The following is a 15,772-nucleotide window of genomic DNA, read 5'->3' as shown; positions in this document are numbered from 1 at the left end:
TAGTACAAAGAGTTCTATATACCCTACATTCAATGCCCCCTACTATTAATATCTTCTTTAACTATAGTACTTTTATTAAAACTAATAAAGCAAAATGTACAAAAAATGATATACATCTGACTGTAACAGAAGACTAAATCAGAGTAGTACCAGTGGTCAGTGGTATTAATAGTATAAATAGTGATAACCAGATGATCTAGGAATAAAAAATAAAAGCTTTAAGTATGGTTGGAACCCAGGCCTCCAGAATTGTCATGAAAATTCACCACCTGCCCCCAGTTGGTTTTTCCCTCCTTTGGAGCAAAATAGGACCCTGTGTTCCCTTTGTTAGCATAATTCAGACAGAAATTCCCAACATAGAGGAAAGGTATGTGCAAGATCTTCAGGCACATATCTATATTCTTAATAAGCCTGACAAATAATGTTTCTAACAGATTTTTAGATTGATACTTATTGGACTGACTCAGTTCATGTGACCCTTCCTGAATCAATCACCATAAGAAACTGAACACATGTATTGGCCAGACTAGCATCAACATCCCAACCTTGGTCCAAGAATATGGTTATCTTTCCAAAATGACTTAATCTAGTTATAGGACAGGGTTTCTTAGAAGTAAATTATGTTGCTGATAGGAGAAATATGACATACTACACACCAAGAAGGCAAAACCATCTTATCTGCACTATAATGTGCATATGAATAGGTGTCTTAATCTTGAAAGTGTCTCTAAGGATACTAGTTTACAATCAGTTCTAGTTTAAATTGCAGCTATAAAAAGCTATGGCTATGTCTTTCTCTGGTAAGAGAAGATAACTTCTTTCGTATTGGTTATATTATAAGTTAGTTATCTCTATCTTTAAATTAAAATAGGAAACCATATTCAGGATCAATATTTTACTGATATTTCTCTCACATCTTCATGACATAAAAAAACTCAGATACCTCTAAAATCATCTTTTCTGATACTCTATATATTTGGTGCTTTATAAGGAGAGTCCCTTGGACTGCAGAGATCCAACCAGTCCATTCTGAAGGAGATCAGCCCTGGGATTTCTTTGGAAGAAATGATGCTAAAGCTGAAACTCCAGTACTTTGGCCACCTCATGCGAAGAGTTGACTCATTGGAAAAGACTCTGGTGCTGGGAGGGATTGGGGGCAGGAGGAAAAGGGGATGACAGAGGATGAGATGGCTGGATGGCATCACCGACTCAATGGACATGAGTCTGAGTGAACTCCGGGAGTTGGTGACGGACAGGGAGGCCTGGCGTGCTGCAATTCATGGGGTCGCAAAGAGTCAGACACAACTGAGCGACTGAACTGAACTGAAGGAGGTTGAATAATAGCTAGAATATTTCAAGTTTTTATTTAGATTGCAAAAAGTTTCCTACATGAAAATAGAAATAACAATTAATACACTGCTGTTTGGTCTAAGAGCTGTGAAAAAGGTTTACAAATAAGATATCTTATAATTCATAGAGCAACCAGTTAATGTTATACAATTACTAGTTCCATGCTATAAAGGAAGCAACTGAGTCAAAGGGACAAAGTAAATTTTAAAAGGTCTCAAAGCTAGTAAGTAGATTTATCAGATGCCATTTAAGTTTCCTTTCATAGCTTCTTTGCTTCACCTATTCCAGAGGCCTTTTACTTCCTGGGCCATAACCACAGAGATCTCCTTTGTGTGATTTCTGACCAAATTCAGATGACTACAGCAACATCATTCCTTTCTTCATGGAACATATGCAGAACTTTCGTCCTTTGCCCATATCCTTGTTGACACTGAGGCAAAAGATACCATGGGATCATTTGGTGCCTACACCTAAGCAGCCTGGAAATGGGAAGAGATTATAACCTTGAAGGTAAGTCTTTGACCAACAGGAAAGAGCTGAAAGAAGAGAATAAGTTCTTCTCCAGTCCTCTGCCATGCATAGCCTGTCCTGAGAAGCAGTCATTGATAAGTCGTCTTGGCAGGTACTTCCATAAGATCAAACATTCAGTCACACAATATCATGTAGTGGTCAGCTTGGGAGTGCACCACTTATCAGCTTTCCCTGTTTCTCTGTCTTACTTCCCTTTGCTCTCATCTTTGCTCCCTAGGATCATACTCTTGAATACAGTCTTAACACGTAAGACTTTGTTTCAGGCTCTGTTTCTAAAAAACTTAGTCTAAAACAGTTGGTATCAGAAATGGCCCCAGAAAGTGGACCCTTAGGGAAATAAATTGAAAACTGCATTACTGACCATTCTCACAGCAATAAAAATCCCATTGCTAGTGCTGAGAGGGATGGTGATTAGCTCAGGAATGCCATGACATCACGATTACTAAGGCTTTCCCTTGTGGTTAATTGGGATAAGGTGCAGGTGGAAGATAAGACTTTAGGATGTGCAGTGGCTGTATTGCTTATACGATATGGGGACAATGATAATTATAGGGACTGTGGATTGGGCTGGCTTTTGTTAATGATATTGGAAGTTTTGAAAGAGAAAATGATAGGCTTAGAACAGCCAGTTGCCAACTTGAGGCACTCTGTGAAAGCCAGAGGGCCTCCATGGCTTCATTTATGCAGACTCTTAATATCTCTGAGTACAGGGCACTCTGCAGAAAGTCAGTCCCCAGATTTAATTTTAAGTGTGACAGAGCTACAAAGGAGACTGAATATGTTGCCTTGAGAGATCTCATCTATTTAGTTCAGGACTTTGGTTGAAAAGAGCAAAATTTTGAGAGTTGGACTGGGGCCATTTGTGTGGACTGACTGAGCATCTTAAACTCTGTATTCCCCTGAATAAGGCAGAAACAGTTCTTTTCCTGTGACAGAAGAGAGTGTTTTTTTCCAGCTTGAAGCCCAGGCACCTCATGGAGGCAAATGCCTCCCCCAGTATTGCTTGTGTTCCTCAGGAGCTGTCCCAGCAACATTTATTCTTTCCAGGCTTATTACAAAGCATAAAATTTCAGTATTTCCCCCCGAAGAAAGTTATTTAATTAAAAATTGGAATTGTAGTACCTCATTTATGGGTATAGAGTAGGAACTGGGGAATAATTGTGTAGTGGGTGTTTAAAGTGTTAGAGCAGGGTAAAAGAATATAAGGCTCAACAGGCATCTTAGATTGACTTCCCTGGAAAACAGACTCTGAGATGGAGATTTGCATGTGAGAGATTTTTTGAGGACTAGTCTTGGAAATATCACTTAGAAAGGGTGAAGAGAGCAGGGTTGGGTAAAGGGAGAAGCTAACTGCTGTGTTGTACTTAAAGAAGTGCCACATGTTGCTCTGGAGTTGAGTGACCATCAAAGTTGTCTGGAGTTGAATCAAGGGAAAAGACTTTTGAATTTCTTCACAGACCACTCATTTGATGTGGGCTGACCCCTCAAGGGAGAGGAATTTGTTTGAGGTAACTCCCTGTGGCCGTGGGCAGCTCTCAGAAACAGATGCAGCTGTGAGGCATCAACCAAGACTGCCAAAGCTGGAAAAAATCTTACCTCAGTCCTAAGTGGAGAACTGGGCAGTGCACCAAAGCAAACAATATAATAAATGAGAATTTATTGAATTTGAAGCACTCGCTCATAAATTGAAAGTCAATATTCTGTCAAGAAGTAGAGTCAGTCCTCATAATCTGCGGAGATAATTCTTCAAAGCTTGGACACAATTATAACCTACAGAAAATGAGGTGAGGACTTCAGTACTTTGCTGCCAAAATATTTGAATATTTAGGAAGTAGCAAAGTTTAGAATACACTTGGATGTGCAACTTAAGAATGCACTATCAAACTGCTTTCTTAAAGTATTCCCAGGGACCATTTCCTTCATGGAAGCTATGTGGAATAATGTACTGGCAGGGTGTGAAAAAGGAACCAACATTCTTAAGAAATGTGATGTTCCCTATCCATACAGGGTTTGAAGGACAGTGGGATATATTGCCATGAAACTGTGCTTTCCAGGACACGTAGATATAATAGGATGCTGGAGTGGGGGAATATAAGTGATAGTGTTTAATAATCAGAGACAGATAGATTTAATTTCTCTAATAGGTAATACTGCTAGAGTTGAAATCAAGGTGTCTTGATACACAGGTATCTGTGATGATGGCAAATAAATCTTGCTATCCTTGAGGAAAGTTAGATGATAAGCAGAATAGTGTGTTATGTGAACTATATAATAAATGAAATAAATAAAATGAGATCTTGTGAACTGGTGTCTTACATCAACCATCAAAACGGAGTACTGGGATTCCTCACAAAAAGTCTAGACTTAAGTGGTTCACAGACCTAGAAGTCATTGATTGAAGGGAAGTATACATCTCTTTGAGAATGGACTGTGTAAAATCTCTGCCAGTAAGTTAGATAAATATTCCCCATATCTTTTCCAGAAGGGACTTGCTTAATACTAGGAAAACAATATTTTGGGCAAGAAGAATGACAATATTTTAAGGACTATTAGATAAGGATATAAACTAAGATTTATGATAGAGGAACTGAAATATCATGAGTGGATGATCGGGAGCTCAGGTGGTCTGACTGTCTCACAGTTCAACAATTCTAACATGTCCGCACAACTACTCCACAGTTATTTCTATGGTACACAAGCAGATAATTAACTGTGGCATACTAACCTGGAAGAATCCTCATATGGATTTATGCTCTGTGGAGTACAAGCCATTGTAATTTTTAAAAAGCCAAGAAAAAAACCTCCTGTATCTTGGAGGATATATAAGAAAAAATGCTATATTGCAGGAGGAATTACAATGATAAGCACCACCATCAAACACTGAAACAATGCAGGGATACTGGTTCATGTGATATCCCCATTCAATTCACCTACTGAGCTGCTAAAACAAACAAAAAAGAGTCAATAGAAAAATAATTCCGATATGTAGATGACTATGAAAAATTAGAGATATCAAGGGAACATTTCATGCAAAATGGGCTCAATAAAGGACAGAAATGTTAGGGACCTAACAGAAGCAGAAGATACTAAGAAGAGGTGGCAAGAACACACAGAAGAACTGTACAAAAAAGATCTTCACTATCCAGATAATCACGATGGTGTGATCACTCCCCTAGAGCCTGACATCCTGGAATGTGAAGTCAAATGGGCCTTAGGAAGCATTACTATGAACAAGGCCAGTGGAGGTGATGGAATTCCAGTTGAGCTATTTCAAATCCTGAAAGATGATGCTGTGAGAAGTGCTGCACTCAATATGCCAGCAAATTTGGAAAACTCAGCAGTGGCCACAAGACTGGAAAAGGTCAGTTTTCATTAAAATCCCAAAGAAAGGCAATGCCAAAGAATGCTCAAACTACCACACAATTGCACTCATCCGATGGCATCCCACTCCAGTACTCTTGCCTGGAAAATCTCATGGATGGAGGAGCCTGGTGGGTTGCAGTCCATGGGATCAAGAGGAATCGGACATGACAGAGCAACTTCACTTTCGCTTTTCACTTTCATGCATTAGAGAAGGAAATGGCAACCCACTCCAGTGTTCTTGCCTGGAGAATCCCAGGGACAGGGGAGCCTGGTGGGCTGCCCTCTATGGGGTCACACAGAGTTGGACACGACTGAAGCGACTTAGCAGCAGCAGCACCACATGCTAGTAAAGTGATGCTTAAAGTTCTCCAAGCCAGGCTTCAGCAATACGTGAACCATGAACTTCCTGATGGTCAAGCTGGTTTTAGAAAAGGCAGAGGAACCAGAGACCAAATTGCCAACATCTGCTGGATCATGGAAAAAGCAAGACAGGTCCAGAAAAACATCTATTTCTGCTTTATTGACTATGACAAAGCCTTTGACTGTGTGGATCACAATAAACTGTGGAAAATTCTGAAAGAGATGGGAATACCAGACCACCTGACCTGCCTCTTGAGAAACCTGTATGCAACTCAGGAAGCAACAGTTAGAACCGGACATGGAACAACAGACTGTTTCCAAGTAGGAAAAGGAGTATGTCAAGGCTGTATATTGTCACCCTGCTTATTTAACTTGTATGCAGAGTACATCATGAGAAACATTGGGCTGGAAGAAGCACAAGCTGGAATCAAGATTGCCGGGAGAAATATCAATAACCTCAGATATGCAGATGACACCACCCTTATGGCAGAAAGTGAAGAGGAACTCAAAAGCCTCTTGATGAAAGTGAAAGTGGAGAGTGAAAAAGTTGGCTTAAAGCTCAACATTCAGAAAACTAAGATCATAGCATCTGGTCCCATCACTTCATGGCAAATAGATGGGGAAACAGTGGAAACAGTGGCTGACTTTATTTTCTGGGCTCCAAAATCACTGCAGATGGTGATTGCTGCCATGAAATTAAAAGACGCTTTCTCCTTGGAAGGAAGGTTATGACCAACCTAGACAGCATATTAAAAAGACGGGACATTACTTTGTCAACAAAGGTCTGTCCGGTCAAGGCTATGGTTTTTCCAGTGGTCATGTATGGATGTGAGAGTTGGACTATAATGAAAGCTGAGCACTGAAGAATTGATGCTTTTGAACTGTGGTGTTGGAGAAGACTCTTGAGAGTCCCTTGGACTGCAAGGAGATACAACAAGTCCATCCTAAAGGAGATCAGTCCTGGTTGTTCATTGGAAGGATTGATGTTGAAGCTGAAGCTCCAGTACTTTGGCCACCTGATGGGAAGAGGTGACTCATTGGAAAAGACCCTGATGCTAGGAAAGATTGATCGTAGGAGGAGAAGGGGATTGTAGAGGATAAGATGCTTGGATGGCATCACCAGCTCCGTGGACATGGGTTTGGGCGGGCTCTGGGAGTTGGTGATGGACAGGGACGCCTGGCATCCTGCAGTTCATGGGTCACAGGGAGTCGGACACAACTGAATGACTGAACTGAACTGAACTGATGGACTGACTATGTTAGATTTACCCAGAATTTAGCCCCAACTGCAACTACTGTGATGTGATATTTTTATTGATGCAATACCATACACTTGTCAGACAGGAATTTGTTTGGAAATTGCATTCTCCTTGATTCCTGACAGTAAGAAGAAGCAAAAGCAGTTTGTCACCACATAGTAAGGGAAGTGGTATACATTCACTGATTGCCCCAAGAGTGTGTTAATGCTCATGCTCATGTTCATGATACACTGCAGAAAACTAATCCTCTTGCTCTTCTGCAGAACATCATGCTGGTCTACTATAATGATGTATCAAGGTAATTGAACTCAATGATGTGGAACTAACAAGTGTTCTATATGCCCTAGGAAGACTCCAGAATGCCAGAGGTTGAAAGAAAACTTGTTGAAGATTATAACAGGAGCCTGCCATGGTGCCATCTGCATATCTGAAGTTGCTGATATTTCTTTCAATAATCTTAATTCCAGCTTGACCTTCATCCAGCCTGGCATTTCACATTATGCACTCTGCAGATAAGTTAAATAATCAGGGTAACAATATACAGTCTTGACATACTCCTTTCCCAATTTGAAATGAATCTGTTCCGTGTCTGGTTCTAACTGTTGTTTCTTGACCTGAATACAGGTTTCTCAGGAATCAGGTAAGCTGGTCTGGTATTCCCATCTCTAAGTTTTCCACAGGTTGTTGTGATCCACACAGTCTAAAGGTTTAACAGTCAATAAAGCAGAAGCGGATGTTTTTCCTGGAATTCTCTTGCTTTTTTATGATCCAATGATTGTTGTCAATTTGTTCTCTGGTTCCTCTGCCTTTTCTAAATCTAGCTTGTACATTTGAAAGTTTTTGATTCATGTACTGTTGAAGCCTAGGTGGATTTTGAGCACTGCCTTGCTAGCATGTGAAATGAAAGCAATTCTCTGATAGTTTGAACATTCTTTGGAATTGCCCTTCTTTGGGATTGGAATGAAAACTGACATTTTCCAGTCTTGTGGAAATTGCTGAGTTTTCTAAATTTGCTAACATATAGAATGCAGCACTTTTACAGCATCATCTTTTAGGATTTGAAGCTCAGCTGGACTTCCATCACCTCCACTAGCTTTGTTCCTAGTCACGCTTCCTAAGGCTGACTTGACTTCACACTCCAGGACATATAGGTCTAGGTGAATCACCACCATTGTGGTCTTCCAGGTCATTAAGATCTTTTCAGTACAGTTCTTCTGTATATTCTTACTACCTCTTCATAATATCTTCTGCTTCTGTTAGGTCCATACTGTTTCTGTCATTTATTGTGCCCATCTTTGTATAAAATGTTCCCTTCATATAATTTTCTTGAAGAGAGCTCTAGTCTTTCTCATTCTATTGTTTTGAATAGAATAGTTATGACTCTGAAAAAATGATGTTTTTGGTAGGGCTACAAGTGAGAAGGAAATGGCAACCCACTCCAGTATTCTTGCCTGGAGAATCCCATGGACAGAGGAACCTGGTGGGCTACAGGCCATGGGGTTGCAAAGAGTCAGACACAACTGAGCGACTTCACACACACACACACACGCACACACAAGTGAGAAAATATTCTGTAGTGAATGAAGACTCTGGTGTATCCTGCTTTGACCCAGAGATGTCAGAGTGCTAAATGTATCTGGCATAGTTAAGATGTTGCACTGAATCTCTGACATGCCCCAGCAGGAAAATTAACATGTAGATTCCTATGCTATAGAAAAAGGTCAAGGTTCCCACAACTGAGAAACTATCATTGAAAACATTAATTCCTAATATATTACTAGGCCATAACAGCAAGGTGTCCTGACTATTGTACACCAAATGCTTATGTAACAACATCTATTTATCCTAACTTGGGTATTATTAGACAGGCTCAGTTGTAAGTTTGAGTGTGTAAAGTAGTAACCCATTGTATGATGGACTTGGTATATGGAATCTGAGCTGAGCAGATGTAGAAATCGTGAGAATATTAGAACTGATAGCCAGAAATCCCTTGTCTTTACTATCATCTTACCTCTATTTCATTCACATTTCTCCCTCAGGGTTAGGGTTAGCCTTCTGGTAGTATTTCCAGTGAACAACTGATGTATAATAAATATAAAATCAGGCATGATTTACAGATAAATTGACTTAAAGGAAATGTTGTCTTTAAGTGAGATTCTGTGACTAACTGGACTTACATGTCATAACTATGGAGGTACCATGTTGTATTAAGTACCTGGATATCGGGGTGAGAATTAGTAGATTTGAGAACTGGTCAGTCAGATAGATACTTCTTACATGTTATTGCAGATCATCTCAACCTCATTATCTCTGGAACTGTTGACTGTTCCAGACTAAGCCGTTATTGTGATAACCTATTCTGTGTAGATTCTGAAGAGTCATGAGGTACAGTCCAACAGTGGCTCATTTTATAGATGTTCTGAAAACCATTGATCTCCTATTTTGGAGCTTTTCTATTCCCTGATGAGTGAGATACTGTTGGTCTGTTCAGGGCCTCCATGCAAGCAACCCAGAAATGAAAGCTAAATCACAATCCAGAAGGTGAAACTTAATCATTAAGAGACTACAGCCAAAGTTAAAATTTCAAATTCCAGAAATAAGTATCTTGAGAAAAGTTTGTTTATCTTTTGGAAGTTTATCTCATGAGTTTGAAGACCAGTTTAGTAACACATTCTTATATTTACTCTCCCTCTTTTTTTGATTCATTCTGTTTTCCTCTTACTTCTGTTTTTTAGTAAAATAGATATGCTGAAATCTTTGCTTCAGGCTGTGCTCTCTAGGTAACCCAGACTAAGATAGAAAAGATGGGGGTTGAGCACAGGAAATGAAACTTTTAACCTGCTCTTAAGCAAGACTATCCATGAATACTTCAAGTGCCAATAACCTCCCCTTCATTTGTCCCTTTGTTTAAATAATCTAAATAAATATTCTACTGTTTTCCCTATTATGTTATATATATTTTTTTTTCTCAAGAATCTTTATGTCTTTGAGACTTAGATACTGCAGTCTTTAAGATCAGCCTGTCATCTGCTAATTAAATGCTACTCATCAATTCTCTGAGGTAATTTTGTTGTGTACAATACAGCCCTTTAAGAAGTAAAATGAAACCACCATATATATTCTACTTAAGATTAATTGCAACTATGGTACCTCAGCAAAACATGTAAACTTAGTTCATTGTCAGATTAGTAGTAATAACATAAAAATATCCTTTAGGATGTTAAAATATTTGTAAAATATTTTTGTAATAAACATAGTTTCTAAACCTTTAGAGGAGAAAGAAGAGTAAAGTTAATATAAGAAAAACTTAATGTGTACATAACCTTAAGTTAATCATATCAATGGCCAAGAGGGAAAAAGGTGAGCTGTCTTAAAACATCTTTTAATAAAATACGTTAATGAAGGATGTTTAAAAATGAGCATCTGTTATAACACCAAACATTTCTCACGTGTTTATTTTGCAAGTTTGTACCAAACCAAATGCTAACATTATTTTTGGTACATTAGAATAAAAATACACGCACCCAGATAAACACACAAAGAAAGATAATAAAAGACAAAAGCCCAACAGTTAGTTTAAGCTTCCTAGTGATCAGGACAAAATAGAAAAATGCATTTCTTGTCTACTGTCAAAAAAGCTAACAGAAAAGAGAAAATCTATCATTTTTCTTCTGCATACCATGTGCTTATTACAGAATGTGTGTGTGTGTGTATTAGTCGCTCAGTCATGTCCAACTCTTTATGATCCTATGGACTGTAGCCCGCCAGGTTCCTCTGTCCATTGTATTTCCCAGGCAAGGATACTGGAGTAGGTAGCCATTTCCTTCTCTTGAGGATTTTCCTGACCCAGGGATTCAACCAGTGTCTCCTGCAATGCAGGTAGATTCTTTACCATTGAGCCACCAGTAAAGCCCACAGTCAAAATTATCAGAAGGTTTTCTTTACTCTATCTTAAATCATTATTACTTAAAATGTATATTCTGCTACTGGCAGTGACCTCTGGTGTTAAGTTTTACAGAATACATAGAAAATCAAGAGAGGACAGCAGAAGAGGAAAGTGATCAGTTCTGTTTCTATATTCTTTGATTCTCTTTCTATAATTTTGTATTTGCTTATTTAATTTTATTAGAGAAAATGAGAATGTTTTATTCTGTGAATGGACTCAGCAGTGTAGTAAGTGTAGCTTGTTCTTTTTGGCTAGGTAGATATTGACTTAAACCTTCAGATGTTTAATAGTTAGGAGACGTCTGTCATGTCATTTTCTTTCTCTCTGTACCTTAACTTTTTTGAGTATAGAAATAAAATAAGACTATCTATTTAAGTATAAACACATACCAAGTATACTGCTTTGCCTCACTCTCCTTGTAATTCCAAGATCTATAACAACTCACAAAAAGTCACCTGCTCAGAAATCAAGATCACTGCCACCTCATTAGAATATTAGAACTTGTATTAGAATGTACAGGAGATTAACAAGTACGTAAAGGAGAAATAAAATATTTTTGGATCAATGAGTACAGTTTCAAAAGTACTAGCAGTTATTCTTTTTAAGATTTTCAATGTTTTTATAGTGCTGAAAACAACCAGAAATTATTATTCTAGATTACTCTTCTTGCAGTGATTTATTGCAAGACTGATTCGGGTACAGGGTGATCCATTGTTTTTTAACCTCTTCTGTGTCCATATGTCTATTAATTTGAACTAGAATTTTGACCACCTATTGTATTATGATGAAGTTCTGTGTGACATGAGAACCATCTCTAATATTGCATTTGCATGATTTATAGGCCAGATTTCAGACATATTTGCTTCTTTTCTATACAACACTATTTTTTTTTCTTAAATTTTTGTGCTTTCCTTCCTAAGAATTTGAGAAAAATTTGCTGATCACTAATGCCTACCACAGTACAGTAGAAATCAGAATAGAAATCAGACAGAGTACAGAATAGAAATCAGACAAACCTGTGTCCAAACCCCAGTTGCAGCACACACTGACTCTGAGAGCTGGACAAATTACAAAACACCTATAAATCTAAAGTTTTCTACTACTCCAATGAGACTGACAGTAGCTGCCATGCTTGGTCATTATAACCCTGAGATATAAAGCATCTGACACATAGTAAGTACTCAACAACCAATAATGCCATTATTAAATGATTCTAAATGGTAATGAATAAATCAATAAATGATGCAAGCATTGTGCATCTTTTTTGGTCATTATTCTTTTTCTCTCCACCGCTCACCATAAGTGACCTATTTCTAAAGAAAATACAGTACTGTTAGTAACCAGGATACAATTTTACACCACTGATTTCTTCCTTGTTTATTCTTTTGCATACACAACACTTTGATTTGACTTTGTACTAACCTACAGTTCTATCTTTCTCTCTCTCTCCACACATGCATTTTAAACCTTAGGAAGCTAAATGAAATTTTAAAAAGTTAAAAAGGAAGCCATGAAGTGGAGATAACTGAGTAAAGACCGAATACAAAGGGTTTAGCTCATTTGAAAGTGTAGGTATCTAATAACCAAGACATACATATTCTATTTCATACTTTAAATTTTATTAATTTCTGTCTACTTTCTCTACAGTAATTTCTACAAGAAAAAGCTTTGTAATTCAATTAATATATGAGAAGAATAATGAGCAAAAGTAGATTAAAGACATAAGGCAGTTGTTATTTTATCAGATTTCTCTACGGAGAAATTGATTGTAATCTGAGTTTCATTAAACTGAGTTGTGTGATGGATTTGGAAAACATTTTTTAAAATCTAATAGATTATTATAGGATGTTTGGTTTAATTGCTTCTAGATTATGCCAAACCTAACAAAGCTTGCTTCTGATTTTACTACAAGCAATTGTGCTCTTAAAAACATGAGCAAGACAATAGCCATTATAAAACATTTAAAAAGACACCAAGGAATTTCTTTCAACAGTTAGAAGACGTTTCTCTCCCTATTTCCATTAACCTTGTTTCCATTACTTTTCTGCACATTAATAAACATTTTCTGAATATCAGTATATTGTCATCCTGCCTTACCACATTTTGCTAATTTTCTAAAACTGAGGGGTTTTTTTTAGGTACAAGGGGATGAAAGTCATAGCACTTTTTTTAAATTGCTACTTTTCTTTGTTATTAGATAATATTTCAAGTATGATTGATAGTGAGTTATTTTATTAGTTAACATTTTAATTATGTTAGTATATACCCACTTTCTAGAATTTCAAAGTACAAGAGTAACTTTTACATGACCACTGACATTGGACCAACAGAAGAATTTAAAATCTTATTAAATTATATATATATATATATATATATAATCCTTAAATTCTTATATTTTATATTAACTTTTACTAGTTATACTGCAAAGCAGTAATTCTAGCAACTATCTTGAACTGTCATAGAATTTATGAGAGCATTACTATTTCTCATTGAAGATCCTTTTAGATGGCAATCAGTATTGGTATTCAGAATGCTGGCTTGTTTGGGAGAGAGTTTGCAGAGAGAATTCCAATAGCTGAATTTTGCTTTTAGCTTCTTCCAGGAATTGGATTCTGAGAATTGTAGAAAAGATTTAAGTAAGGATATAGTATAAATCCTTTGACCTGAAACTAATGCTTACTCTCAATGGTTCAATTGAAGATTCACCTAATTTACAGTATCAGGAAATATCTGGGTAACTTGGATTTTTGGTTGAATAGTCACTAATTGAGGTTGCTTGCCAGAGAATGAGACAAGTTTATGAAAAAGTAAAATACATGTTTTATATTCTTATGGGTTTATTTACAACATCTAGCTGTACCATCAGTCTTTAATATAATTCTCTCTATGTTAATAAATGTGAATTCATCTCATAAAGCTTCCTATATTGTTTAAATGTTTTATGTTCCTTTGATAATATACTATCTGAAGTCTAAAATAGATATCTAACTTGATTTTTAAAAGTAAATTTTTGAACATAAAGAAGGTGGAGGTAAATGTCATGACTTTTTAAGAACTTTTAAAATTACACATCTTCAAGATTATAATTGTTAAGTTTAATGTAATAAAATGGTGAGGTGTTGATTTTTTTTTTCCCTAAACACTACAGAAAATAATTAAGTCATGACATCCAGGTTTGGCAACTCTTCTCCTAAATATTCATCTGTATATACTATCCATGTAAAGTTATGGTTATTTTTAGAAATGTCAAATCTTTCTAGTAAGAAATATTCAGAATTTGAGATGCTGAACTTCTACTAATGCTCTGGGCAGTGTCATGTATTCTAGCAAGATCACACAAGAATCCTTGGGACAGATACTTCTGAACTCCACAATTGCATTTGGACTAGTGTGCCATGAAGGAATCCAGCATTTTAGGCTATAAAGGATAAAATATCACTTCAACATTTCCAGCACTCTTCCTTAACATTGTATATTAATTTTCTTTATTTTTGTCTGTGCTGGGTCTTCATTGCTGCGCGCTTGTCTCTAGTTGTGGCAAGCAGGGACTACTCTGTAGCTGCAACATGCAGGCTTCTCATTCACAGTGGCTTCTCATACTGTGGAGCATGGATTCTGGAGCACGCAGACGTTAGCAGTTGTGGCTTGCACACTCAGAAGTTGCACTTCCCAGACTCTAGAGCATGGGCTCAGTAGTTACGGCACACAGGTTTACTTGTGCTGTGGCATGTGGGGTTTTCCCGGACCTGGGATTGAACCCATATCTCCTTCGTTGGCAGACAGATTCTTTACCAGTGAGTCACCAGGGAAGCCCTCCTTAACATTATTGAGCCTCAGGTTCCTCATCTGTAACAATGAAGGCATAGATACCCACCTTTTACATTGTAAGCAGATGCTCTCTTACATATATGTTAATCAGTATAGGCTAGGTTATGACAGTAAGAGTTAATCCCAGAATTCCAGTAGCTTATAGCAAGGAGATATATTTTTCCTTCATGCTATATGTCTATTGTCAACTGGCTGAGGGCTCCGTTTTTATAAGGCATACAGAATAATAAGAGAGTTCCCACTACTGCAGAGAAGCTAGAGACTTCACTGCATGTTATCCTCAGTCATAGAAACAAGTCTGTGGCTGCTAAGTCATTTCAGTCGTGTCCAACTCTGTGCGACCCCATAGACGGCAGCCCACCAGGCTCCCCCGTCCCTGGGATTCTCTAGGCAAGAACACTGGAGTGGGTTGCCATTTCCTTCTCCAATGCATGAAAGTGAAAAGTGAAAGTGAAGTAGCTCTGTTGTATCTGACTCTTAGCGACCCCATGGAGTGCAGCCTACCAGGCTCCTCCATCCATGGGATTTTCCAGGCAAGAGTACTGGAGTTGGGTGCCATGGCCTTCACCGACAAGTCTGTGGAGACTTAGTCAATTCAAATTTTGCTAGTAGCTGTGTCAGAAGGAAAGAGAAGGCCATAAATCACACTTCGACTTCTAAAGACTTTTTCTCACATTATTTTGACAACAGTAAGTCATAATATTGTTGTTGTTCAGTTGCTAATTTGTGTCCAACTCTTGAACTACAAACCCCATGAACTACAGAACACCAGACTTGCCTGTCCTTCACTATTTCCAGGAATTTGCTCAAACTCATGTTCATCAAGTCATATAATATGTCTAAATACAAAGGGGGGGATGCAATTCTAACATCTGATGAGATGGAAATTTATACTTAGTGAAAAGCTAATGATCTAAAGATTATATGTAAAATTTATAGTTTAATGATAACCCATAGTAAGTGCTAATATCTTAGCTTTTGTGAAAGGCTTTCACTCATTTATTTAACTAAATATCATTGAAAATGTACTTATCCTAAGTACTGAGTTAGATATTAGGAATATTTGGATGCATAAAATAAAATTTCAGAACTTGAGGAAACTATTTTCCAGTGTGTGTGTGTGTGTGTGTGGGGG

The sequence above is a fragment of the Bison bison genome, unplaced genomic scaffold (genome assembly GCF_000754665.1).
Source record: "Bison bison bison isolate TAMUID 2011002044 unplaced genomic scaffold, Bison_UMD1.0 scf7180017864376, whole genome shotgun sequence".
Classification (NCBI taxonomy): domain Eukaryota; kingdom Metazoa; phylum Chordata; class Mammalia; order Artiodactyla; family Bovidae; genus Bison; species Bison bison.
The sequence above is the reverse complement of the archived record's forward strand: the minus strand, read 5'-3'. Positions refer to the sequence as shown.